The following is a 27683-nucleotide window of genomic DNA, read 5'->3' as shown; positions in this document are numbered from 1 at the left end:
GAAATCATTCTAATATGCCTGATTTGGTGCTCAAGACATTTCTGTTGAAAACATTAGTTTTTTCAGAATTCTTTGAAGAGGAGAAAGTTCAAAATAAAAATCTTTTGTAACATTATTAATGTTTTTACTGTAACTTTTTGAACTGTTGAACCTGTGTATTCATTTCTTTCAAAAAACTCTGAACAGTAGTGTAATAGTTGGGAAAATGTACAGCAATTGTAAGGAATTGAAAATAAGTGTCTCACTAGCTGCACTGACAAAGAAATATGGAGCTGATGGGAAGAATCTGCAGCAGATAGTTAAAGAGAGTCTTGACAGATGCTCAGCCAGACAGTCAGAGAGACTGCAGACCTTACGAAGGTAAAACATACAGTAAAAACAAGAACATTATAAGATTTAACAACACCCAAATAAAAAGTTCACATTATATGTTTGTTTGGAGCATTTGACTGTAGATTGTTTTATTATTAAAGGGTTAGTTCACCCAAAAATGAAAATAATGTCATTTATTTCTCACCCTCATGACGTTTCACACCCGTAAGACCTTCATTAATCTTCGAAACACAAATTAAGATATTTTTGTTGAAATCCGATGGCTCAGTGAGGCCTGCATAGCCAGAAATGACATTTCCTCTCTCAAGATCCATTAATGTACTAAAAACATATTTAAATAAGTTCATGTGAGTACAGTGGCTCAATATTAATATTATAAATCGACGAGAATATTTTTGGTGCGCCAAAAAAAACAAAATAATGACTTATATAGTGATGGCCGATTTCAAAATACTGCTTCAGGAAGCTTCGGAGCATTTCGAATCAGCGTGTCAAATCAGCGGTTCGGAGCGCCAAAGTCACGTGATTTCAGCAGTTTGGCGGTTTGCCACGCGATCCGAATCATGATTTGACACGCTGATTCATAATGCTCCGAAGCTTCCTGAAGCAGTATTTTGAAATCGGCCATCACTATATAAGTCGTTATTTTGTTTTTTTTTTGGTGCACCAAAAAAATTCTCGTCGCTTTATAATATTAATATTGAGCCACTGTACTCACATGAACTGATTTAAATATGATTCTAGTACAATCCATTCGCAGCTCAAGTGCAGAGCGAAAACAACTATGGCGGAAAGCGGACGTGAAGCTGAGAAGGAGTTGATCGCTAAACCTCTACAATCTGGAACTGGTACACACAGATATATTTTCACTTGCTGAACACTGAGTGCTTGAGAGTTTCGCTTTCTGTCAAGCACACTATTTCAGTTCATCTCTGCACAGTGTATTTGACACACAGTAAACACTAGCGTGAGGTGCCCGACTCGCCGTCGCTTTGCTGAGAGCGCTCAGTGTTTCTCACTCACTCAAAGAGAGAGCGAGAGACTTGTGTTGTAGTCAAGACCACCTAATCCAAGACCAAGTCGAGACCAAGACCAATGTGTGTTGAGACCAAGATAAGACTAAGACTTTGAGGGGTTGAGACCAAGACAAGACCGAGACCAAGGCAGGGCAAGACCGAGTCAAGACCAGACCAGCGCTCCTTAAATTCAAGATCCACATTACTGCCTGAGAAATGACTTATTTTTAATCAATAAATATAATTAGAATAAGACACTATATAGAGCTGTTACCAATCAAATGAAATCACTGACAACAAAATTCATCTTTGCACTGCAGAGGTGGTACAGAAGTTGCATCTGAATTAGTAAATTACAAATGTATAAATAATGTTGAGAATAATGGTTTAAAAAGAGCTCTCCTGCTCTTGTGATATTGATATTTAATATTGATATCTTGTTATAATATAAAAATTGAGATCTCATACAAGAACTTTTTTGCAACAATATCTTGAATTTTGTGAGCATTTGTATTAATTTTGGTGACATTTTTGACACAATCCCTCATTAATTTCTGAACCGTAAATAATAAATAAATCAAATTAGAAACAAGTTATTGATTGCATCTGAAGCAGTAAGTTTTATATCCAAGCACATTAATGAAAAAAAAAATCAGACAATGCACCAGCAATTTAGTAATATCCCAGCAGTTATGGTCTTGACTGGTCTTGAAACGTAATCCCTGAGTTCTCTGAAGATGGGTACTGTGATTTTGGCCACGATTTGGTCGTCTGAGACAAATTTTAAGAATCCTAAAAGATTCCTATAATCCTAGGCTAAAATACGTAGTCTTTAATCACTAGTAAACAATATTCTTTAAGACCAGTCTCAAGACCAAGACCGGTTACTACAACATTAGTGAGAGAGTCAAAATTGACGTGATACATTGAAAACAATATTCTTTGATGTATTTTCCTATAAAAAGTATGTTTTGTTGTATTTTCCTTAAAGAACAAGCAGAAGCTACTGCTGGTTTGTTCGGTAGTGGGCGGAACTAATGCACAAACTGCAATCTCATTGGCTGGCGCTCACCTATTACTGTCCCTGTTTTGATTTCAGCAAATCAGATTGAGCGAACGCAGACAAGGTGATTTATATTCATGAACCCAGTAGCGCATCAATCCTTAGTGAGGTTTATATTGTTATTGGCAGTAGAAATCGTAGTAGTATATTTAACTTATCAGTATTTTTGTTTTTTGTTTTTTACAGAAACACTGAATGACCAACAATGTCTTAAACATCACCACCAGTCCTAAGTTCAGTTAAAATGACAAATATCCATTCATACGTTTTCATTCATACATGGTTAGCGAGTTTTAATTCTAATTAGCCTACTTAAGTTATATCATTAAATAACGCTTGATTATTCTGTCTTGTAATTTTGTAACTTATCTGAAGACATGGTTGGGGTTGTTACTTGAGAGTATGAATAAATACAGAATCTGTGTTTACATTTCAAACTTGTAATTGATTTGAATTATTATTGTGTGTAATTATTATTGTGTGTTATTCAGCACAGTTGCACTATTTAAACATCTGCACATTTACAGAAGAAAAATATATCTGCAACTTTTACATTTCTGCAAGGGCTAGTGTTTTTACTGTTTTTTTTTTGTTTGTTTTTTTACAGTTTTTACAGTTTTTTTTAAATGAAATTTGTATTATAGAAGCCTATTTGATGATGGTTACGTTTTACTTTAGATCAATGTTTGCGTTTCTGAGGCTTTCATGACTGCATGCAGCTATCACTTGTAGCCAAAAACAGTGGTGAATGGTACTATATTTACTGTATATCATCACTGATATCGTTATCGCAATAAATACCAGAAAATATTGAGATATAGTTTTAAGTCCATACCGCCCATCCCTACATTTCAGAAAGAGGGTCAGAATGAGGGTTGAAAATAATAATTTTTTTCACATATATATTTGTTTTTTGTGCATTTTTTATTTTGACATTACAAGTGAACCTCAAGGAACATTTTAAAATAATAAAAAAATCCATGTCATGGTCCATTTTTTTTTTTCAAGTGGCAATGCGATATCACTATAGAGACTCTTGCCTATCGCACTCATAATCTCTCTCATTGTGATTCATTCACTCTGTCATGCCATTCAAATTAAACAGGACATGATTCAGTAAACAGTGATATTATTGTTCCAAGCAATGGCAAGTGACTATCAGCTTTACCTCATATATGAACATCCTCCACACTGCATATACAAGCCCTTCCACACTGCCATATTGCCTCCTATTTGAAAGCTTCCAACAGCTCATAATCGTTATATCATATATTTAACATATTCAAATTATCATTAAGATGAACAGAGCGGCTTTGATTATCAGTGTTTTACTATCAAATACTGTTCTCCACCGTGATACTTCTCTGTTGTTCATTCTGACAGTTGAAAAAAAAACACACACACACCGGCACTATTGTAGTATTGCTATGGAAATTTCCTCAGAAAGAAACGCACATTGAAGGGACACAGACCTACGTGTGGAGAGGATTAGAAACAGCGCCAACTGCGAACAAGTCCAGGATAAAAAGCCACTCAGCCATGATAAGCTTAACATTGAATTATGAGGGCTGGCAAAACTCAGGACCATCCATTCCCCTATACACTCATTCTCAACAGAGATACTGAAAGAAAGTGACTATAAGAAGGGTGTGGCGAGAGTTTTGTATAAGGGAATGGAGTCACAGGAGTTCATTAACATTTACATGGATTTTTTTGGGCAGTAAATGTGTCCATCCACATACTTTCACTTCATGAGGTAACAAATCTAAATGATGCACAAAGACAAAAACATGAAATAGCATTAAGAACACATACTTTGAGAAGAAAGGTGGCAATGTTTTAGAAAGCTTACATTTTACATTTATGCAATTGACACATTATCAGTTCATGCATTCTCTGGGAATCAAACCCATGACCTTAGCATCGTAGTGCCATGCTCTATTGTTTGAGCTACAGTAATTTGCTCCGAGATCTAAAAATGTTAAGTAGCAATATTCACTAAACTTTTGAGTTTTGAGTAACTTTTTTTAGTGCTATTAATACTCCTTCCAAGGGAACCTTATAAAATAAGACTGAAGATGGAAGATGGATGACAAGACAAACCACAAGTTAACCACATGAGTCTGATGGGAAACTTATATAATGGGTTTGACAAAAAAAATACTTCCTTTAGAGGAAGGGAAGAAAAGATTCATCCATGTTTTGCACAGACATGTCTAATTCTCTGAAAAATGCATATCCACAGAGTACAAAGCACAAACAGAGGAGTTTGTGAGAGTCCTATGGTGTGACATCAGGTTTGGGCTTGATAAGCTAAAATGTGATAAGGAAGGATAGAGGTGTAGGATTGTGAACCAATAACCACATAACCAAGTGATTTTCATGACATTTGATTCTGATATAACATTTCTTGCACATAAATTCTTCCACCAATGCCCAAAACCCCTGGAAGTGTCCCCCGTGTCACTATTTAGAACGAAACATACAGTGCAACAAACAAAGTCTGATCCTCAAGTAAATGATTCATATGATCCGATTCTTCTTAGTGAATCAGAAACATACAGTCTGACCAGTGAAGTCTGAGGATACGTTTACACGACAACGATATGGTTAAAACGGAGAAGTGTTTCGTTTGAGTTTTCCGCGTACAGATGACACCATTGTCAAAATGATCCCCATTCATACGAATCCGTGAAAATGACTAAAAACGCTATATTCTGCTGGCAGGTCATTAGATAGCGATGAAACACTATAGACTGAACATGTAATGCGCATGTGCATGACATCATCGTTTTCACAGATTCATGTTTTTGTTGTTTACACAGAGACCGTTTTCAAAAAAGTGCACTTTGAAACCCGTTTTCAAAAGTTTGCATTTTCAGGCCACCAAAACGCCGTTGTCGTGTAAATGAACGGCCAAAACGCATAAAAAGTTTTCCATTTTTAGTTGAAAACGGTGTCGTGTAAACGGCCCCTGATTCTTGAGGGAAACACTCTTATGAGATGGTTCTTTTAGTAAATCACAAACACTGAAAACTGCTTCTAAATGAATGCACATATGACAATGTGTAATTAAAGAAACATTACGAGTTTTGTCAATGGTATTAAAAAAAAAAAAAAAAAAAAAAAGGGAAAAGTATGTGACTGCACTTTTTATTATTTGTTGTTTTACATTTATTATTGAAATGATCACAACATTTGGCCACAGAATTGCATTTCTGTTCTCCAAATATTCAAAAGAATCATTAATAGAACCGAAATCATTAAGAGGAATCAGAACCAGAACAAGAATCATTACAATTGTTACAGTTCCCATCTTTAGACAAAAACCGAGATATTCCAACTTCATTCAACAGGTGCACCTCATCGAGCAAGAGCACAGACACACGCCTACTTCCATACTATAAAGTAGGCGAAAAACAGTATGTGAGCAGAGTAGTATGTACGAATTCATAGTATTCATAAAACAGTAGGTGTACTTGGATGATCTACTACTTCCAGCAAGATTCTAAAGTGCACATTCGATGGACACTTTATTATCCCATGAGGCCACGAGAGAGGATTTGTGAATGGAGGTGAAGCGGCGCGACTGATGCCGTAGGTCACATGACAATGACAACATGGTGGATGTAGTATGTCCGAATTTCATTCATACTACACACATTCATTCTATATAGTAGAACATACTTTTTAACGGTCGCAAAGTACGTTTCAAACCAAATGTAGTACCTACTATACAGTATGCGATTTCAGATGCAGCAACACTCTCTCAATGTAAAGATATCAGCATTACTAGCACCTAACATCAAGCCATATGCTGACAGATCAGCAATCCCCAGAGTTCGCCCTCCATCCCTCAGTGCTTCCTGGGCAGGTTTTCCCCTTTTTTTCTGTAGTTAATAAGCTTAAATTTGTCAGGTGCTCAAGTCCGTCTCCTGGGCTGGCCCACACTAATCCTCTCTTTGATGATACATTGAACCGCTGAGGGGGAGGGGAGCGAGAGGTCCTCTAAAGGGCCGCAGGAAGTCTTAGAGCACACCAGTCCTCTGGGACGTCCAAAGAGAGGAAAGGGGACGGACAATAAGACAAGTATCGGGGACCTATTTGACATGATTTAGAGGGAATACGATGAGCCGTCCGAACCATCTGTTGCACATGTTCAGATACACACAGAATGCATCCTCCATTAGATTCATAATGCTATAATATAAACACTTCAAAGACTCACAATTATTGTACAAAAATATATTTGCAACCCATATCTTTAGATATGGTGTCATTCGCAGATGCTGACAGCTAAAAGACATACACATTTTGAAGTGGGAGTGGAGCAGGCTCAATCAATACTGTTTCTACCGAGAGCAGCTGTTGGCTGGGATCTTCAGTAGCACACTGCTGTCGCTATGGTGACACCACCAGCTTCAACAGCTGCACGGAGAGAGGGAGAGAGAGAGTGTGTGTGTGTGTGTGTGTGTGTGTGTGTGTGCGTGTTTGCTTGTGTGTTGATGATTAATCTGTGTCCACCACTTATCGCCCCACTATAGGTGCTAAGGCCATGGGCACTATACACTGCTGCCTCTGAACATGTGATCTGTACAGACAAATGGAAAAAAAATGGGCACAGCATTCACATCAAAAATCATCAGCACCTTGAAAGTGTATACGTCTGCATGTTTATTTCACTGTAACTCATAATGCAAATGAAAAATAAATGCCTCCATTGTGTATCATGTGTCATGAGTAGAAAACAGTTTAGCAGAATTCAATTAGGTTTGATATATCAGTCAAAGCATCACAGAAATGATTCATATAGGCTAATCAAGTTTTGAATGATTTTTACAAGGAAGCAAGAACAGCTAGGGCATTTTTAGAGCTTAAAACACATTTATAGATGCACTGGTGCTACACACTTTCTCAGTCAACTATCAAAAACATCAACAACAAAAAACCACCATGTATGTTTTTTTAATGTTTGATTATATTTTTCTTCACAGCTGTACAACCCATTGTCCCCTTGGTCCCACTTTAGTTGCTACTTAAATACACAACATTTTTAAAAACATCAGATATTAGATCAAATTAGCACAGAATCAAATTTACGCTGCTGGCCGCAATTGCGTCAAGGATCAGCCAAATTTCCACGTGAATCTTAAAGTTGATGTTTAGGAAAGTGCCGTGGCATGTATTTGTGCTCTTTAGTGGTTCAGAGGAAAATAAAAATAAAAAAACGCCTTTAGCCCCGTTCTACCCTAAATATAATTTCTCTTTCTCTCTCTGTATATATATATATATATATATATATATATATATATTTATTAGGGCTGTCAAGCGATTACATTTTTAAAATCAAATTAATTACATGATGTGGTAATTAATTAATCTAATTAATCACACATCAAATTTGGCAGAGAAATTACTTCCAAAAGATCATTTAAAGTCATTGTTGTGTAAAGCATCAAATAGACATTATAAAAAGTAGCTTCAGCAAGAAATATTTTATTTGATTCAACAATTTATTACACATACTCTTTTGGACCATGAGGGTGAGTAAATGATGACTAAATTTTCATTTGTGGGTGAACTATACCTTTAATGTGTGTTTTTTTTTTAATTACTATAGAAATATTAAATTATTTTTGATGAAATTATACTCTAAATAAGAAACTAAAACTGCCAGTAGGTGGCAGTAAATGTATCATTAGGTAAACTGAATCATTAGGCTTGTTCGACTTGAAGTGGATCATCACCATCAGACCGATCGTTGTATGACATTAAAGTACTGCTAAAAAGCGATTAGAGAGCTTTTGAATCGCTCTCGCGGTACTTTGATGTCATACACCAATCATACACCAAGCCTAATGGTTCACACGATTCGTTCAAAACGCGAATTCAGAAATGAAATGTTGCTGCGTGTTGCTCGGAGACGAACAGTTCTGCTTTGTTTTTATATTTTCGTTGGCAAAATTGAACAAAACAGACAATATTGTGTCTGAAATAACACAATATTAACTTCTTATTTATTGAACTGTGCTATTCTGGACTGAAAAACAGCACTCGTTTGATATTGAACTCATTGCTTGTGTGATATAGCTTTATATCATATGATGTAAATACGAGACAAAAACTCAAACAGGGGCATTTTTGCCCATTTATCTTGAATTTTAGGGACATTCTAACCAGGGGCGTAAATTTCATCTGACAGCTGGGGTTGGACAATAAACATAAAATTTCTCAAGAGCAATTTTTGAAGGGGACACAAATAATACAGCCAAAATTTTATTATTAAGGATATATGTAACGTTACACAGAAGAAAACCTTACTACTATTATTAGTGTAGCATGGAGACTGTGCCATTATGCTCAATGTTTCTCTTTGGTTAAATGAAAAAACTGACTAAACTGACCAAAATATTCTTCTTCAAAACCATTTATTTATTGCAATATTTTTGAAGTTGTTTACAACCAAGTCACCAAAATATGATGAATACACATTGAGCAAAACCCAACACACAACAGTAAATCTATTAGCCTTATTACAGTTCACACATATTCTTATTACAATGTTAGATGTAGTTGGTGTGAGTGACTTAGTATCCAACAAGCTATCGTAAACAAGCTACCAAACAAGCTAGGTAACATTATAAATCGCTAACATAGCGGACTTACGGAAAAAATACATCAGTTACCATAATTTTTTTTTTTTTTTATGACTAATTACTCAGCATCATCTGTATTAAAGAGAAAATAATCACTTCATCCGATGTTTTTGAATAAAATAGCCTTGATAGCCTACTTACAGGAGTTCTACTACTGTTAGTGATGGGGAGTCAACTCCAAAAGAGTCGATTCCTCGACTCTGAATAGCCCCAGAGTCTGGGTCGACTCCAGCACAGGAATCGACTCTCTGTGTTGACTCTGTTGCTGTGTCCGAAACCGCTCACTTGTTTACTGATTCTCAAATCCATAGCCTATATAAAGTAAGGAGTGAACGAAATGAAGCGAGGAATTCGGACACTGAAGAATTGCGTTGGAGAGCTGTCGCAGAAACTTTGTCACATACATTTATCCTACATGTAGCTTACTTTAGAAATAGATAACAGTCATAGTGACTTTAGTTTGTAATTATACATATCTCCGTGCCAGCTTTAGTATTGATGGTAGCTTATAATGCAATAAATATAGATTTGATTTTCCATGGTTAACCGTGTTCATAATCATTAAACTAACATACATAATAAAAAAAAACAATAAACATCAATAAGTGTACATTATTGTATGCATTTTTGTATGTATTGTATTAATTTTATTATCTTTAACTCTCCTGTCCAAGCACTTTTAAGACAATGATCATGTGTGTTTAGCGCCATCACCCGACCATTATAATGAGATGAATTCATTAAAGAATCCCTTCTTTCTCATTTATTTAATTCTGACATAATATTCAACCACCAATGTGTTTTGTGACTTTTCTCTCTGTAAAATTCTGCAATTAGCTAGGTAGCAACATTGATACTCATCAAGTCATCGCTAAATTGGACTAATTTGGACAGTCTTGCTAAACGTGTTGTTTTAATGAGGGGATTTTAAGGCTTCGCGTTGGGGAAAGATAAACTAATTAAGTGTGTAAGGACTGCCATCTTGCCTTATTTATGACCCTGTTTTGATATAAAGTAAATGGAGTCGATTCCATCGATTCCTACAGTGGGAGTCGGGAGTCGATTCCAAAAAACCTGGAATCGAACACCCCACTACTGTCTAAAGAACCGCTCTCTCCTGCCGCCGGACTTGTATGTGTAGGTGACGTGCACGGTGGACCAAACCACTGTGAGGCAAGGGAGGGGTGACTCAAAATGTTTCTAAACTTAAAACGCCCGTTTGCGTTTGTATTGTTTTACTACTTACACAATTATTTTAAGTATGTATCATTTATTTACAATACTTAGCGTGATTTACGCCCCTGATTCTAACTACATTCTATAGGCTACCTCATGCAGTGTATAATAATCATATTCGTCATCAATCAACTGTATGAAATGTCAGATAACCGTAGGTCTGTAGCAGGTCCGTTAAATGCGTTAAAGGGGTCATGAATTGAGAAATCAACTTTTCCTTGAGCTTTTGATATATAAGAGGTCATCGTACTATAAGAATATCCTGTAAGTTTCAGAACTAAAAAATTCCTTGTTAGTCCAATAAAAGCTTTTATTGACACTAGGCCTATCGAACGACTGATCCTGGAATGTGCCTGTCTATGACAGATGAAACCCCGCCTCAACATAAGAAATCAATGCATACTTCACCACTGCAACGTTAGCCCCGCCCACTAGTGTGTTAGTGAAATGAGGACAAGAGAATAGCGGTACAGGAAAAGAATAACATTACCTTTCAAAGGATCCTAATGCTAGGAATATGGTTATTTATTTTTAACAATGTGAATGTCTCAGTTGAGCTTTATTTGTATTCGCGATTTCACTGTTGATTCTTTGGTAAATCAATCACATTTCGGTGCAGGCTTCGCAAACAGACTTTTACGATATGGACTCGACAGTAATGCAACAACATGTAAGTAACTGTGTTCATTCTAACGCCTGATCTGATATGTAATGATTCATGTACAGTCAGATGTTCTTTGTCTATGTGTCAGAGTAAATCAAACCAGTGACTACGGTCAACTTCTCGTTGTTTCTCTTAGTAGGATGAAAATAATTCTGTTATTTAAACGGTGATTAAATTATATAAAGAAGCGATCAAAGAACGCTCCCTTTACAATCACTGGAGCTGTCAATCAAACAGCGTGCGCTGGAGCTGTCAATCAAACAGCGCAAGTTTATCAGTGAATGAGTTCTGGACACGCGCCAAAACTCCCTTTTATTCAACGAATCTCTTAGTTACAATGCGTTTGCACTATTAGTTACGATAAAAGCATTCGTTAGTGTGCAGAAATTGAGTTGCAATGACGAGATCACTGCTTTAATGCACTCAACAACATCGTGATCAGCTACAGTGTTCTAATGCCATAGATATAAATGGAATACAACACTTTTCACGATTAGTTAACCTTGAGAGCAGTAATAGTAAAAAAGTGCTAAAAGTTTTTGAGAGTGTAATACCAAAGTCCCTTTCAAGGAAAGTCTGTTCACTCGGCAGCCATATTTGCAAAGCCTCCGGGCAGCTATTTCAGGCATCCAAGACCAAGTCCTATCTATTTCAATGGGGGAATCCTGAAATCTCAAAAACTGCTTGGCGAACTCCCAGTTAAATTACATATTTCAAATCAGCAACAAAATCTGACATGAACCGTCCAATAAATGTTGTTTCTTATGCTAAAATAACATTAAAAAGGCTTATTTTTCAGGCTAGACGAGCCAATGCGCATGTGCAGTCCTATGCGCGAGTCTCAGGTTTCTATGGGAACCGGAACCCCTTACAGCAGCTGTAGTGACGTAATGACTTTACCAGTCAGCGACTGGCTCTTTTATTTAGAAGGTGGGACGTATTCCGCCATATTGTGCACTGCAGTTTCTCCCATTCATAACTAATAGGAGTGAACCGTCTTTCTATATCTATATAGTCTTTAGTAATACTTAGCTATTTCAAATCGAAAGATGTTAGCCAATCACAGCAGTGGGCGTTTACACTGAAGTCTAACAGCAGACACGCCTCTTAAAACAGAGCATTCAAATAAGAGGGCTAAAATCAGGGTAAGAAAAATGCCTTTTATTTATGAATTATGATGATTTTTTTATGTAAAAAGCATACTAAGGGTGCTTTTACACTTGGTTCGATTGCCTGGACCAAACCAGAGTTCGATTTCTCCCCCTTCCCCCTGCCCCCACTGGACTGTGTTCATATTATATTATTTGGGTCTGGCCCGCGGTTCGTTTGCGTCATCAAACCAGCAGCTGTTTACTCCGTTGCTTAGTAACGACGGCGCAGGAGAAGGCGCCAAAATGCATAACGCTGCTCTCCTCACTTTTATATTTTTGTTTTTGAACCATTGGTTTTGTTTCCAAAGCTTCAGTACATAATGGCACTTGCTTGCATCTATCTGCCACGAATGTAGAACACTTAAGGCGAGCAGAAATGAGATATACAGCTCCCTGCTTGTAGCACGTCAGTCACACTCTTCGGGAAAGTCAGTGAAACACACACACACAAACACACATTATCATCAAATAATACGGCATTAATAGCGGTTCACTTCCGCGATTTGGTACGTTTGCGTTCATATCAGCAGCGAACCGTACCGGAGTTCACTTGAACTGTACCCCAAACCACCCTTTTTAAGCGGACTCAGGTACGGTTCACGGGTGTGCACCTGAGTTCAGAAGACAGTGTTCACATCATCCAAACTTACCGAACTCTGACGTCAATCGAACCCGGGTGTGCACCAAAAGTGCTAATGTGAAAGCATCCTAACATTATACGTGCACCCCAGAAAACATTATAAAACAATAAAACAACAGTTCATAACCCTTTTAATAATTTTAATGTGTTATTTTTCACTGTAATTAATCTAATTAACACGTTAAATCGACGGCCCTAATATATATATATATATATATATATATATATACACATACACGTACATACATACAGTATCTCACAGAAGTGAGTACACCCCTCACATTTTTGTAAATATTTTATTATATCTTTTCATGTGACAACACTGAAGAAATGACTCTTTGCTACAATGTAAAGTAGTGAGTGTACAGCTTGTATAACAGTGTAAATTTGCTGTCCCCTCAAAATAACTCAACACACAGCCATTAATGTCTAAACCGCTGGCCACAAAAGTGAGTACACCCCTAAGTGAAAATGTCCAAATTGGCCCCAAAGTGTCAATATTTTGTGTGGCCACCATTATTTTCCAGCACTGCCTTAACCCTCTTGGGCATGGAGTTCACCAGAGCTTCACAGGTTGCCACTGGTGTCCTCTTCCACTCCTCCATGACGACATCACGGAGCTGGTGGATGTTAGAGACCTTGCGCTTTTCCACCTTCCGTTTGAGGATGCCCCACTGATGCTCAATAGGGTTTAGGTACCCTCAGCTTCTTTAGCAAGGCAGTGGTCGTCTAGGAGGTGTGTTTGGGGTCGTTATCATGTTGGAATACTGCCCTGCGGCCCAGTCTCTGAAGGGAGGGGATCATGCTCTGTTGGCATTCATGGTTCCCTCAATGAACTGTAGCTCCCCAGTGCCGGCAGCACTCATGCAGCCCCAGACCATGACACTCCCCACCACCATGCTTGCCTGTAGGCAAGACACACTTGTCTTTGTACTCCTCACTTGGTTGCCACCACACACGCTTGACACCATCTGAACCAAATAAGTTTATCTTGGTCTCATCAGACCACAGGACATGGTTCCTTAGTCTGCTTGTCTTCAGCAAACTGTTTGCAGGCTTTCTTGTGCATCATCTTTAGGAAGAGGCTTCCTTCTGGGACGACAGCCATGCAGACCAATTTGATGCAGTGTGTGGTGTATGGTCTGAGCACTGACAGGCTGACCCCCCCACCCCTTCAACCTCTGCAGCAATGCTGGCAGCACTCATATGTCTATTTACCAAACACAACCTCTGGATATGACGCTGAGCACGTGCACTCAACTTCTTTGGTCAACCATGGCGAGGCCTGTTCTGAGTGGAACCTGTCCTGTTAAACCACTGTATGGTCTTGGCCACCATGCTGCAGCTCAGTTTCAGGGTCTTGGCAATCTTCTTTTAGCCTACGCCATCTTTATGTAGAGCAACAATTCATTTTTTCAGATCCTCAGAGAGTTCTTTGCCATGAGGTGCCATGTTGAACTTCCAGTGACCAGTATGAGAGAGTGAAAGCGATAACACCAAATTTAACACACCTGCTCCCCATTCACACCTGAGACCTTGTAACACTAACGAGTCACATGACACCGGGGAGAGAAAATGGCTAATTGGGCCCAATTTGGACATTTTTACTTAGGGGTGTACTCACTTTGTGGCCAGCGGTTTAAACATCAATGGCTGTGTGTTGAGTTATTTTGAGGGGACAGCAAATTTACACTGTTATACAAGCTGTACACTCACTACTTTACATTGAAGCAAAGTGTCATTTCTTCAGTGTTGTCACATGAAAAGATATAATAAAATATTTACAAAAATGTGAGGGGTGTACTCACTTCTGTGAGATACTGTACATATATATATATAAACCTGTTATACACTGACAGAAATGATTGTGGTGAAGCAGTGTTAATTTTGTTGATGAATAATTTTTGAAGAAACAGATGAAACTGGGACCAACTAAATCCAGAAGAACTGTGGCCGTGTCTCCAAGACACTTGAAGAAACCTTCCTGCAAAGCTACAGTACTGTGAGAAGTTTTAGGCACTTGTGTAAAAATGCTGTAAAGTGAGGATGCTTTCAAAAATACTGTCATAAATAGATTTTATTTATTAATTAACTTTATTAACCAAATTAAATCAATATTTGGTGTGACCACACTTTGCGTTTAAAACAGCTTTTGTCCAGGTAAACTTGCGTATCGTTTTTTCAGGTTGCTTTGCAGGTCGGTTTCTTCAAGCTTTTTGGAGACACAGCCACAGTTCTTCTAGATTTTGTCTGAGTTTCATCAGTTTCTTCATGTAATCACAGACGGATTTGATGATGGTGAGATCAGATCTCAGTGTGGAGCACCGACTGTTGTCAGACTCCTTGTGCATACAAAAATCTCACTGGATTATTAACATTAATGGCAAAATGAATGTTTAGAAATGTGAACTGATATTTCCTACTGACACACTACAGCAAAAGATATAAATAGCTGGTCTAAGACTTTTGCGCAGTACTGTGTGTGTGTGTGTGTGTGTGTGTGTGTGTATGTATGTATATATATATATATATATATACACACACACACACACACAATTTTAAACATCAGTGCATCCCTTGGATGACAAAATAATCCACAGTACAAAAATAAATCAATGCAAATATCACTAATTTTTTAAAAGAGACACTGTCTAATAACGCCACCAGCGGTTAAAGTTACGACGGGAAGCATCTTGCTTCACCTCAGCCCATTGAGTTTTAACAGACCCCCTAAAGTGTGCTGTGGGTTTAGTGGGGGTAATTGAGAATGAATTGGGAAAAGTCACGTGAAAAGAGGCAATGATTCCATCGCGCTTTGATTCGCTGTTCTTGCGATAAATTCCGTCTCTTGTTTTTGTGTCGGTGAATTAGTTTACAAATGATAATGTTAATGGGAAGATTAGTTAAAAAGTAAGTAAACAACTCACCCACTTAGATATCACCACTTTGTCACATGAAATTCACCTGAAAATATGTGAAAAACACAATCTGTGAGGGTATTTTAGTGAGCAATCTGCTTGGTGAAATTAAAAGGTACATCTCTGTGCCTGTGACCATCATGACACCTGCAGTATTTACCAAGCTTTGATGACTGATGATCCAAAAATAAGAGACTATTACATAATAATTAAGACTATTAACAGCTGAACTTCAGTTCACAAATAAAATAGATGTAATCTAAAATTTGTCACTGTGTTTTTATAGTTATTAGTTTGGCATAAATGTAAAAATGTTTAAAAGAGATTAGATTTATAAATATTTTATATTACGTTTCTAATAGAAAATGGAACTTGTTTCTCAGATGAACCTGTTTGTCATGTTAAGGATGCTGAAGAGGACAGACAAATACGAAAGAACAGAGGGAATCTGCTGTGAGTGTATGAGAAAGAGAAAAAGGGAAAGTGAGAGGGAGGGTTTCGCCTCACATTCCACTGTCATTTGCCCCCTTGGAAAAAAAAATAAAGGACAAAAAATACAGCACGAACAGAGCTCCTGTCTGGTTACTATAGCAACCGAAAGGCTATTATCGTACCTTGCCATTCATTATGAAAGGGCTTTAGTTGACAGAGTGAGGGTTGGGAAGGGGGGAGAGAGAGGGAGAAAGAGAGAAAGAGGCAGACAGACAGACAGAGAGAGGGAAGAAGGAATATTCTCAGTGCTTGTGGCTGGGAAATGGAGTGAGACAGGAATGATGATTCAGAGGACAGATGTAAAATATATATTAAATAGGAAAAAGAAATACATAGAAAAGAAAAACGATCAAACACTTTAAAATCAAACATCTTTCAGAAGAATAAAAAATGTTTTATACATTATAAATAGCTCCGTAGACACACTATATTACACAGAATGCTGATTTCCAGACCCACATGCGATCTGCACCCGCAGATCTCCACAGATTTACATAGAAATGGAACGTTGCACACATTCACTGTCCTTTGCAAGTTTACTTACTTTGGTTAAACTGAATATCCTTTTGCCAGTAATACTACTGGGGTATTTTTAGATCCATTTAACACATTTTAGTATGTTTAAATTCATAATTCACAGAAATGCACACATTTTCCTTAAAAAAAAAAATCTGTGCTGAAAATATGAAAAACGTCTGCAGATTCCATCTGGGCCCAGTTATTGCTTTATACCCAGTGCATTGTGGAAAAGACAAAGATAAACAAAGAAACACAAAGCATACATAAGGTGCACTTGACACACACTCGCACGTACATACAGTACCCACACACTTAAAGGGGGCATTTATCTGGTGCTTGTGCCTGCCTCTGACTGTGAATGCTGACTCCACTCTGCTCTGTTTTCTGTTATAGGAAAGTAGGCTGAAAGCCATCTGAGGACAGAGAGAGGGAGGGAAAGAGAGAGGGCACATGCAAGAGCCAGAGACTGAAAACAAGAGAATGAACGAACAAGAAAAATTGAAAAACACTGCATGCGATTAATCCACCTCAAATGCAGCACACTGACTCCAACATTTTCCCTCCGGACTACATACATCCACATGCAGTTTTCCAGTAATTCGGTGGCCGTGACTGTGGCCGACTGCTCTGTTGGTCCATTGTGCTGGATTTAGAGAAATCAGCTGGACTGAGGGGGTGAGCTGCAGTCAGGCATGTTTGAGAAAAACTGCTATTTACTCACATTCCTGCTGTTGCACATTCTAAATGACAAGTGAGCTTCAACTGTTGAGCTGCTACTCTCTCTTTCCTGAGTTTTCTCCACGGTTTTTAATGAGTTCACGTTCAAACGTATTCTTCTTGCATGTCTTTGCTGCTTGTTTAACAGCTGACAACTATAATTCACTATTATTAGTAAGTGTTTGTTTTCTGTTTGTGTGGACAAACTCAGATGGACAGACTATAGAGAAATATGTAGGATGCTTTATGCCAGCTTTGAACATATGGCCATGTGGGACAACGTCTGTGAGAAAGGGACAACGGTGTCTTCTTACTGCAAAATACGCAGACATGCACACATGGCCAGACATAAAACGAGAAAATTGTGTTAAAAAAAAAAAAAAAAAAAAAAGCGAAACAAAGATGACTTTTCAAAACATTTGCCAGTGTATAGAAATCTATGAAATAGAGATTGCTTGGCGGATCTCAATTTAAATTAAAATTGAAATCAATTTAAATGAACATGCCTTTCAGTATACAAATGTCGAGATTAAACCTTCAATATATGGACTGATATTTCACACTTTGGACACTCACAATATATGAATTTTAAGCCAAATAAAAAAATTTGACGGGCAAAACTAAAAAAAAAAAAAAAAAAATTATATTCGCTACAAAAATGTGTAAGATTTTTTAAAAGATTTCCCTACAACTTTCCAGTCCTGGAAATCACAATTTAAATTCTCTCTGAAAAAGTACAAATATAAGAGAAAAAAGATCCAAAGATCAATTTTAAAGCTGATGACAGTTTTAAAACGTATCTGAGCATAACTTTGGCATTTCAGATATTTTAACTTTCGATTACATTATACCATACATTGATATGAGCTGATTATTTAGCCTCATAATCATATTGCAGGTGGAGTGAGTGAATTTGTGTGTGTGAAACTGCTCAGGGTACTTTGGTACTGCGGTAAAATCTGGGCGTTCCTGGGGCGTGTGCTGGCACTGCAGACCAACTACCACGATTCTGACAGTGAGGGAGAGGAACAGGGTGTGTGTGTGGGAGGAATGGTGTGTGCGGATATTATCAGTGGAGTGACACTTTAAGAAGCCTGTAACTTCAGCAGCATTCCTCCACTGCACAACTGCATCTCTCCATACAGATGAGAGATGCTGAAAAACACAAGAGGCGAAATTTCCATGCCAAACCCCCACAGTGACTAAAGCAAATATCTTCCATCATAACCGTCCTGCATTTTCTCACTGACCTTGCACCAGTTTCACACACACACACATACTTGTTTGACGAGGTGGGCTGGCATGGTGGGTGAGGTGTGGTGCCAGAGGAAGATGAGGGCACCAGAACAATAGTCTTCATCCAGCACTGCAGAGGGGAGGAAGGGTGCCTGCATGCCCTCGCCGAAGCTAGACACCACAATACACACAACATACCATTTACGAGAGTAAACGCTGAAACATTTACATGAACAATCCCTCATCAAATTTTCACCTGAACTGGATAACGGTTACTATAACAATCCCTGATGTGAGAAAACATTATGGTGTTATAAATTTATTGGCTTCACAGACCAGTAAATAAGCCATGACCAATCAAAACATGCTTCTCACTGTATATTTGATATTTGTATAATTGTTGTATTATAAATTTCTGTCATAATAATGTTATAATAACTGCAGAAAGGATTACATGCAGCTATTTTTATTCTGGATTGACATTTCAAATAACAAAGACAAAGCATATACAGTCAAACCAAAAATTATTTTTGATATATTTTTACTAGTGGGAGCAGGACACTATTATATAGTTATACTATTATGTAAATGAGAATAGCAAAATAAAGTAAACTGTGACATATTATAACCAAAAAATTCTTCATACAGTGGACTACCAGTAAAATTTGGAACCAAAAATTATTCAGACACTTTGACTTGACCGTGTTTTGCTTAAGTGTTATCTGACATAATTAAGATTATTTTTTTTCTGACACAGTTTAACTCTGAGATCTTGTCATATTTTATTACCATTTTTTAAACTATAGTGAATAAACTGTATTAATGAATGAAATGTTCAAGGTGTCTGAATAAATTTTGGTTTGACTGTATATTATTAGTCTTATATTAAAGTATGCGTTCATGTAAGATTTCGTCTTTAAAAAATTAACTCCGCAACAATAAATTATATATGGCCTGTCAGTAATAATATGTACTAATCTGGCAAGGCGTTATTAAAATGTTTCCGTGAATATGTATATACACAGAGTTTGTTTATATAGAAAATTAGCTCAGTACATAGAAGCAGTCTTCATACATTATTATAGAAGAATATTAGCCTACTGTAAACATCAAATCATCTAAAACAAATATGCATCCATTTTTATTGCCTTTAATAAATCACTGGTATCACATTAAACTAATGGCCTAAAATATTACCTTAAAAATAATCACAATTTGTATTTAAATTAATATTTCCATTATAAAGACTGTTGATGATAGAAGTTATTAAAGGCCCATATTATCTGAGAAACCCAATACACATCTACTGTATCGATGCACTATATTCTCTCTCCTTGCCTCTCGTGACCCGATGCACTAACATAGACTATATGCTCTACAGTGTAATAAGACACTGAAACACTCCTCATCTAAGAACAAACCACACAGCACATACACAAACATATTCAAACACAATGAACAAGATGACAAGAACATTCAAAACAGGAATTTGCTATGTACTCAAATGCGGTTATCACGGTCAACACTATATATAATCTACAGATGTATCTATCGATGTAGTCCATAAACCAAATTTATAATCTTTAACTGTATTCCAAGAACAGCAGAGAAGAGTTTGAATAGAGGTAATGGTGAGTATGAAAGTATTCATCTACTTCATAACTGACATGCCCCCTAAAGCCGATATAAATATCCACAGACATCCATAAAATGTAATATAGTGCCAACTTAACAATACAAGCAAAGTATTCTAGTTATAGTTCAAATTGAGTTTAATGAGGCACTTAATGATGTCAAGAAATGGGTTGTTCATTTTGCTGTTTGCAACTCCCTTTAAATGACCTTTTTAGCAGCTTAATATGGCAACCAATTTTTGAAAATGAACAAATCGTTCTTCATTGCATTACACTGTTTGACAAATACTGTTGGGGTATAAGAAAGCATAAAGACAGGAAAAAATTTCATATTGCTTTTCTTCACCTCAAGGGTAACATGCACAAATATAAGGTGATATCATAATCCCCACCATTTGAAACACCACAGTCAGTCTTCCAGATAAAAATCTAGTCTGCGGGACTGTTTAAGACCAGGATGTACTCTTGCTTCCGTTCAAAACGTGTAGCCTCTGTTTGACTCTGAGAACATCAAGAGCCACTGAAGAGTGAGGGAGACGAGCGAGATTTGGAGCACTACCAGAGAGACGGCTGGCTGTCTTACTCACGATGTCTGTAGGAACACACATGCTGCTGTGCGCTTCTGCCGCAGACACACTAATCTGCGGATCTCTCTACTTCATTTTATGCCATTAACATCCTGCGAGCATCAAAATAATGAAACGTGGCTGTAAACGTGGGCTATATTCAGAAATCAGCATGACGGTCAACATGCACACATACTCAAAAATATATCCTATAGTCGAAAATAACAAGAAAACATGTGCGTTTATTTTTAATGTCGATGAAGGTTTGTATGAGGTCAAACACAAGTGTACCGAGCTATCGATGTCACGCTCTCAACAGTACTTTGTGCTGCTCTCAAATTGGTGGATAAAACACACACACATGCATACATGAACCGAAGTCACTGGACATGTCCATCTATGAGGACTTCCTGTATGGAAAGAAGAATTTGGATTAAAAAAAAAAATGAACTGACACACAAAAAGACGCACACAAATATGGGTGCGGAACGAGGGCGTAACAGATGCTGTGGCACAGACATGCACACACACAGCCATTTCAGTGTCCTGACTCACAGTCTAAACATACGCTTTGTTTGGGCCAAACCCTCAATGGCCCAACGTCACCCCAACCTAAAAACACAGATCTTTCACTCTCTCTATCTTCATCGTCTATCCTTTAAACTCTTGAACCACAATCCGCAGGCCCAAACTGCGGCACCTTCATCTCACTCATCCCTATCTCATCCCCTCGTGTCTCTCTTCCTGTTCGTCCTTCCTTCCCTACTCAATCTGCTTGGACGATCTCTCTCGCCGTCCTCTCCTCTCGTTCTTCCTGGATGGGCGGATGACTGAGTGCCTCTCACAGCTCCCGAGAACCCAACCCGTGGACATCAAAGCAGAACGTCACAAGTTAGGGTCTCAGGGAAGGAGAGGGGCACGATGCGGCACGGAAAACCGAGCGATCGCCATTGTGTCTCTGCTGTTGTCTCGTCCTTCTCTCCTCCGCTGTCTATAATTCGGCATCCCATCGCCATTTACTGAGATCGGATACTTAAAAGCAACACAACATAGTTACACACACGCCCATCAGCATGGACTGCACACAAAGACATCGAGTCTCACTCGCAAACACACATGCGCACGGCAGACGGGGACATGCGTGGTGCCACACACAGACCCCTCACGCCGGCCACGCACACATAAGACGAATCTAGCATCAGTCTTTCAGTACTGCGGAAGAGACATTCGCTCATCTGCAATGAGGTTTTAGAGTATAAAACAGCCGAGTCAATTATTAAAAGGCTGAAAAAGACATGAAACCGAAGCTCTCAAACCACGAGAACAGCGCGACACTGTCATTGCTACTTCATATACAGATACTATTGGGTCACGTCAGCTCTTGTATAAATCACACACATGCACTGAGAGAAGGGGAGTGAACTTACCGAGCTGGTGGCAGCGACTGACTGTGCCTCGGGTGCTGCGGTCCTCCGAACGCCTGTGAGACTGCGAGGACAGAGGACAGGAGAGACAGGGAGAAAAGAATGTTTTTTATGTTGCTCATCACATGATGCAATGCAACACAAAATAGAAGAAGAAGAGGACGTAAAAAAGACAAGAGAGGACGCTGACAGGTTGATGTCTGCCCGCCGTCTGGAGCCGAGAGCCGCAGAGGAAAGAGAGAGAGAGAGAGAGAGAGAGAGAGAGGGAGAGAGGGAGAGAGAGAGAGAGAGAGAGAGAGAGAGAGAGAGAGAGAGGAGGAACGTGAGAGAGAGCAAAAAAAGGTGGGAATTTCAAACGGCAGCAGAGCGCTGCTGAAAAAGGGAAAACGTGAACAAAGGAAACAAAGAATCTGGGGAGAAAAGGTATCCGGATTAATCAGCCTATAGGACAGAAAACTGAATGGGGATGAGAGAGAGAAAGAAAAAGTGAGAGAGAGAGAGAGAGAGAGAGAGAGAGAGAGAGAGAGAGAGAGAGAGAGAGAGAGGCAGGGCCACGACACCGGCAACACACACCAGACTTCTACCCAGAGGGCTATAAGATGAGAGATCAGCATAGGGGGTGGGGGCATTCGCACATGCAAGCACCGTCTCTCACCCCATGTCACATGTGCGACGGGTACATATTCCATCCCGAGGTGGCAAAAAAAAACAGGCGGAACATCTGTCAAAAAGCGGCAAAAATAAACAGTGGCGAAACGAAGCCTCTTCATCTGAGACCCATTCATCTTTCTGTCTGAGCGGGCCACTCTATCTCTGAGCGCGTTTAGCGGGATACGAGTTTAATGAAAAATCGAGCTCAGAGAGGGAGAGCAGGAGAGAAAGACTGGGATAGAAGTGATCCCTTCATTTCCTGCAACAGCTGACACCAGTTAGCGCAAGAGGCCCGCTACCCCCTGAGAGAAAGAAGAGAGGGAAAGAAATAAAAGGAACAGAGACGGAGAAAAGATGAGATTTTCTTCTCACAAATGGCCTTACCTGTGATGTTTTCTCTGTTTTGGAGGAAGAAAAAGTTTCTGAGCGCTGAAATTTCCCTCGTCGCTCACCATTATTCCACTCACTCTCTTTCTTTTTCTTTCTTTCCCTCTCTCACTCCCTCTCTTTCTCTAGCTGAACTGAAGATTGGAGCAGGAGGGAGGGAACTAGAGAAAGAATAGAGAGAGGGAGGGAGCAAGCACAGGGAGAGAGAGACACGGAGAATATAGAGAAAGGGAGGGCAGAGGATAAAAAGAGGCATGAACACATGAAAATATGATGTGCTTGGCTTACATTCGATACCGCCTGGCTAGCGCAGCGGCCACAACAGAGGGAGACGAGGAAGAAAACAGAGAGAAGGAGGAACGAGAATGACAGAAGGCAAAGGAATCGGGGAGATGTAAAGTGGAGAGGAGAGAAAAGGGGGGACACAGGGAGACTGCAGTGGAGGAGACCTCCGACAGGCCACTTTAATGGGCTCTAATCAGCGACAGACAAAATTTCGCATTCACACATTATATTCTCTCCTCTCCGACTTCACAATAATTTCACAGCTTAACACACTTGAAATTCTTTACGTAGACTTTCAAATTTGACGTTTGCTAGCTTGGCAAATGTCGGCATCCCGATATGCCCACAACACACTCATGGCGGTGTCCCTCATATGGAAATGGTGTTAGACTTCCCTCTCCTGGACATAAGCAGCCATTTATCTTATAGTACCGGTTCATATTCTTCACCTCTAGATCATTTTTGGCCCATTCTGCTTGCCGTACTTCACTAAGAGAAGCTACAGTGCTGTGTTAAGCAGACACACTCCTACTCTCTCGACTCTTTCCATCTGCATTCTCATGATTTATATCTATGTAAATAATACAATAACTCAGGTACCAGTATTAGCCAACAGAGGGCCCCCAACTGCACTTTATCATGCAGGTGAAGGTCACACACACACACCCCCCTAAAAAAATCTAAAAGACAGACCATGTGGATGATTTATAATATCTTACTTAAAGGCACAACGGGGAAAGAGCAAGATTGTGATGCCTCAGTTTTCATTCCTGCACACACTAACTAAATTAGAAATTTAATAGTTTAAAATTTATTTTGAATTACTTTGGACTAATTTGTCTGACAAAATTCATATCAAATTCACTATAAAACACTCTCTCGAACAGTTAAATAGTTTGCATTAGCCAGTGCAGCAGGCCATACAGATAAAAAAAATTTTAGGGACAGTAATATTTTTTTGAAAGAAATTAATAGTTTTAATCAGCAAGGACACATTAAATGGATCAAAAGTGACAGTAATGGCATTTACAATGTTACAAAAAAATTGTATTTCAAATAAATGCTGCTCTTTTGACTTTGGACTATTCATAAAATAATCCTGAAACAAATGTATCATAGTTTCCACAAAAATATTAAGCAGCACAACTTTTCAACATTGATAATAATAAGAAATGTTTTCTGAGCACCCAATCAATTTGATTTCTGAAGGATCATGTGACACTGAACACTGGAGTAACGGCTGCTGAAAATTTAGCTTTGCCATCACAGGAATAAATTACATTTTACAACGTATTAAAATAGAAAATAGATATTTTAATTTGTAATAATATTTCACAATGTTACTGTTTTACTGTATTTTTAATCAAATAAATGCAGCCTTGGTGAGCATAAAATTCTTACCAACCCCAAACTTTTGAATGGTAGTGTACATAAATACACAATACCAATGCTCTTCAGTTTACCAAGTGTAATGTTGAATAATCACTCTATCGAAACCACTCACGACACCATATAAACTGCACTGTTTGGCATTTTTGATTGAGACAATAACCCTAGACAGTTTTTAGCACAGAGAATGATGTCATCAGTGAAACACATTCTCTGGGTCCCATCTCCTCCTTTAACACAAAAGCACTATTGTTTGCCAAGTGTATAAGCAGCCTTAAGGACATGACTGACAGAGAGACAAATATAAAGAGAGAAAGAGAGCATATGAATGTCTATTATTGAACCCAAACATCTATCAGAAATAAGGTTTTGGCAGTGAAAGGAGTGAATTAAGATGTGTATTATCTAATAATCTGAAGGCATTCATTTCACAAAAGTGGCAATTTGTCATAAATATATGCAGTTTTTTAAATGTCTCAAGCTCATAATATTTCAGCAGGGTTTGACTTTGAGAACTCATTCACAAACATGGATATTTCAGTAGTGAAAAAGTGGTCCAAATCAATCTATCTAAATCCAGATCGGTTACTCCAGAGCATTCTAAACTGTGCTAGTCTAAATGTGGTTTGGTTCTTTCAGCCTTTTTTAGCTGCAGACTTTCATTTCTGGAGCTGGTTTTTCCACATTGACGGCACAGTTTTTGGTGAAATGAGGCTGAACTCTGTACACATTTGGCTTCAGTGCACCATTTTCTCTCCCTGAGGCATTCTGGGTGGCAGAGCGCTCAAAACATTATTTATCCACAGTGTGTTTCTTAAGCTGCATTAGAAGTTTGCTGACTCACATTGTTAGCAAAGCAGGAAACTGTATATTATGTATAATAAACTGGCTTCAAACATTTATTAAGGCTAGGCACTTAACCATATGCCATCTCAGAGGAAGCAGCCCAAACCAGACATTGTTTACGGTGGAGACACTTTTTTTTCTTTTTTTTTTTGTGCCATTGTCAATTTTGTCCTCAGCACACAATTAGAACTACTGCATAAGGAAATGTATGTAATACAGATAATATAGATGCATATCTTAGCATAACAAATATTAGCATACCTTAGATAACACAAATATTAAAATATCCAATGAGTGGCAATCCAATGTTTAAAAAAAACAAACAAACAAAAAAAAATTTAGTTGTAGTTTTCATCAGTAAAGGAACACATCAGCTGTAATGTTCTGACCAGCACACATCTTTTAGATGCACACTCCAATCTATCGCTTTTCTGCAGTCCTCATTCTAGTGAAATTATGAAACAAAATGCTAACAACCATTTAGCCCATCACCAATACACACTGACTGTAAACTGTCATTTTGATTTATTAAATAAAATCATATGGGGGTGGTTTAGAGCCCATCATACTAAAAGTGAAAATGTTACAGCTAGACCAACAAGTCATACTTAATTTTCACATGCTGATCTGTTCATTTATCTACTGACCTACAAAATCCCAAGACCAAACGATGTAGAAATTAAGCTGTCAAATTAAGTCAAAGGTTCATTTGAGCACTTGAAATGAATTGAATTGACTGCTCCCTCAAATCACTGCGTAATGCAGTAGTTGAAAAACGCAACTCATTGTGCTATTGAAATTGTTGCTTAAATGATTGTTGGACATTTATAAACTTAATGTTATTGATTACATTTCAGTTTTTACTGTATATCATTGAAATGATATACATTTTTGTCTGTATTGACTATTTATCAGAACAATTAATGAAAAAGCGCATGCTAAATCATTTCTGGATAACGTACCAAAAGTTAATATAACCAAAAGTTTTTAATGTTTTTGAAAGAAGTCTCTTACGTTCACCAAGGCTGCATTTATTTGATCAAAAATACAGTAAAAACAATGAAACTGTGAAATATTATTACAATTTAAAATAACTGTTTTTCATTTTAATATATTTTAAAATGTAATTTATTCCTGTGATGGCAAAGATTAATTTTTTTTTAGCAGTCATTACGCCAGTCTTCAGTGTCACATGATCCTTCAGAATTTATTCTAATATACTGGGGTGTGTTTCCCAAAAGCATTGTTAGCCAACTATGGTTGCAAGTTCTGTCATTATCAGCATAGTTGAATGAGTCAGTTTTTCCTGAAACCATAGTTTCAACGAACATTCGCAAAGTTGTGTGGTTGGAACGACAGCTCTCGAGCTGTGGTTAAAAGCATAGTTTCTTGTTTGTATGAAATGTGGACTTAATAAATCCTTATCTTGAAATAAACAAGCTGACATTCAGTACAATCTTTTATTTAGAATATATACAAATGGGTAACACTTTACAATAAGGTTCATTAGTTAACTACATTAGTTAACATGAACTAATAATGAACGGCACTTATACAGCATTTATTAATCTTTGTTAATGTTAATTTCAACATTTACTAATACATTATTAAAATCTTGTTAACATTAGTTAATGCACTGTGAACTAATATGAACAAACAATGAACAACTGTATTTTCATTAACTAATGTTAGCGAATATTAGTAAATACAGTAACAAATGTATTGCTCATGGTTAGTTCATGTTAGTTAATAAATTAACTAATGTTTAACTAATGAACCTTATTCTAAAGTGTTACCTACAAATGTTATTTACGTCTTTTAGTTTGTGAAGAGATTTAAAGCACCGTTTTTGAAAAGTGC

The 27683-nt window shown here is 37.9% G+C and overlaps 1 long non-coding RNA gene across 5 annotated transcripts in view; it reads right to left on the bottom strand.

The window, feature by feature from the left end:
* LOC127512570 (uncharacterized) overlaps positions 1-27683 on the bottom strand; it is a 64991-nt gene that overhangs the window by 31172 nt on the left and 6136 nt on the right. For 2 of the 5 annotated variants that reach the window (XR_007930216.1, XR_007930213.1), the window contains exons 3-6: positions 23301-23464; positions 22269-22329; positions 18686-18812; positions 15687-15723 (exon numbers count right to left, since the gene is read on the bottom strand). This is a non-coding gene — a long non-coding RNA (uncharacterized LOC127512570). Of the gene's footprint in view, positions 1-1114; positions 7004-15686; positions 15724-18685; positions 18813-22268; positions 22330-23300; positions 23465-27683 lie in introns of those variants that run through there. The other 3 variants (XR_007930217.1, XR_007930215.1, XR_007930214.1) reach the window with 3 other exon arrangements.

Source organism: Ctenopharyngodon idella, chromosome 5 (genome assembly GCF_019924925.1).
Source record: "Ctenopharyngodon idella isolate HZGC_01 chromosome 5, HZGC01, whole genome shotgun sequence".
Classification (NCBI taxonomy): Eukaryota; Metazoa; Chordata; class Actinopteri; order Cypriniformes; family Xenocyprididae; genus Ctenopharyngodon; species Ctenopharyngodon idella.
Note: the sequence above shows the minus strand (reverse complement) of the source record. Positions and strands in the feature narration are given on the sequence as shown.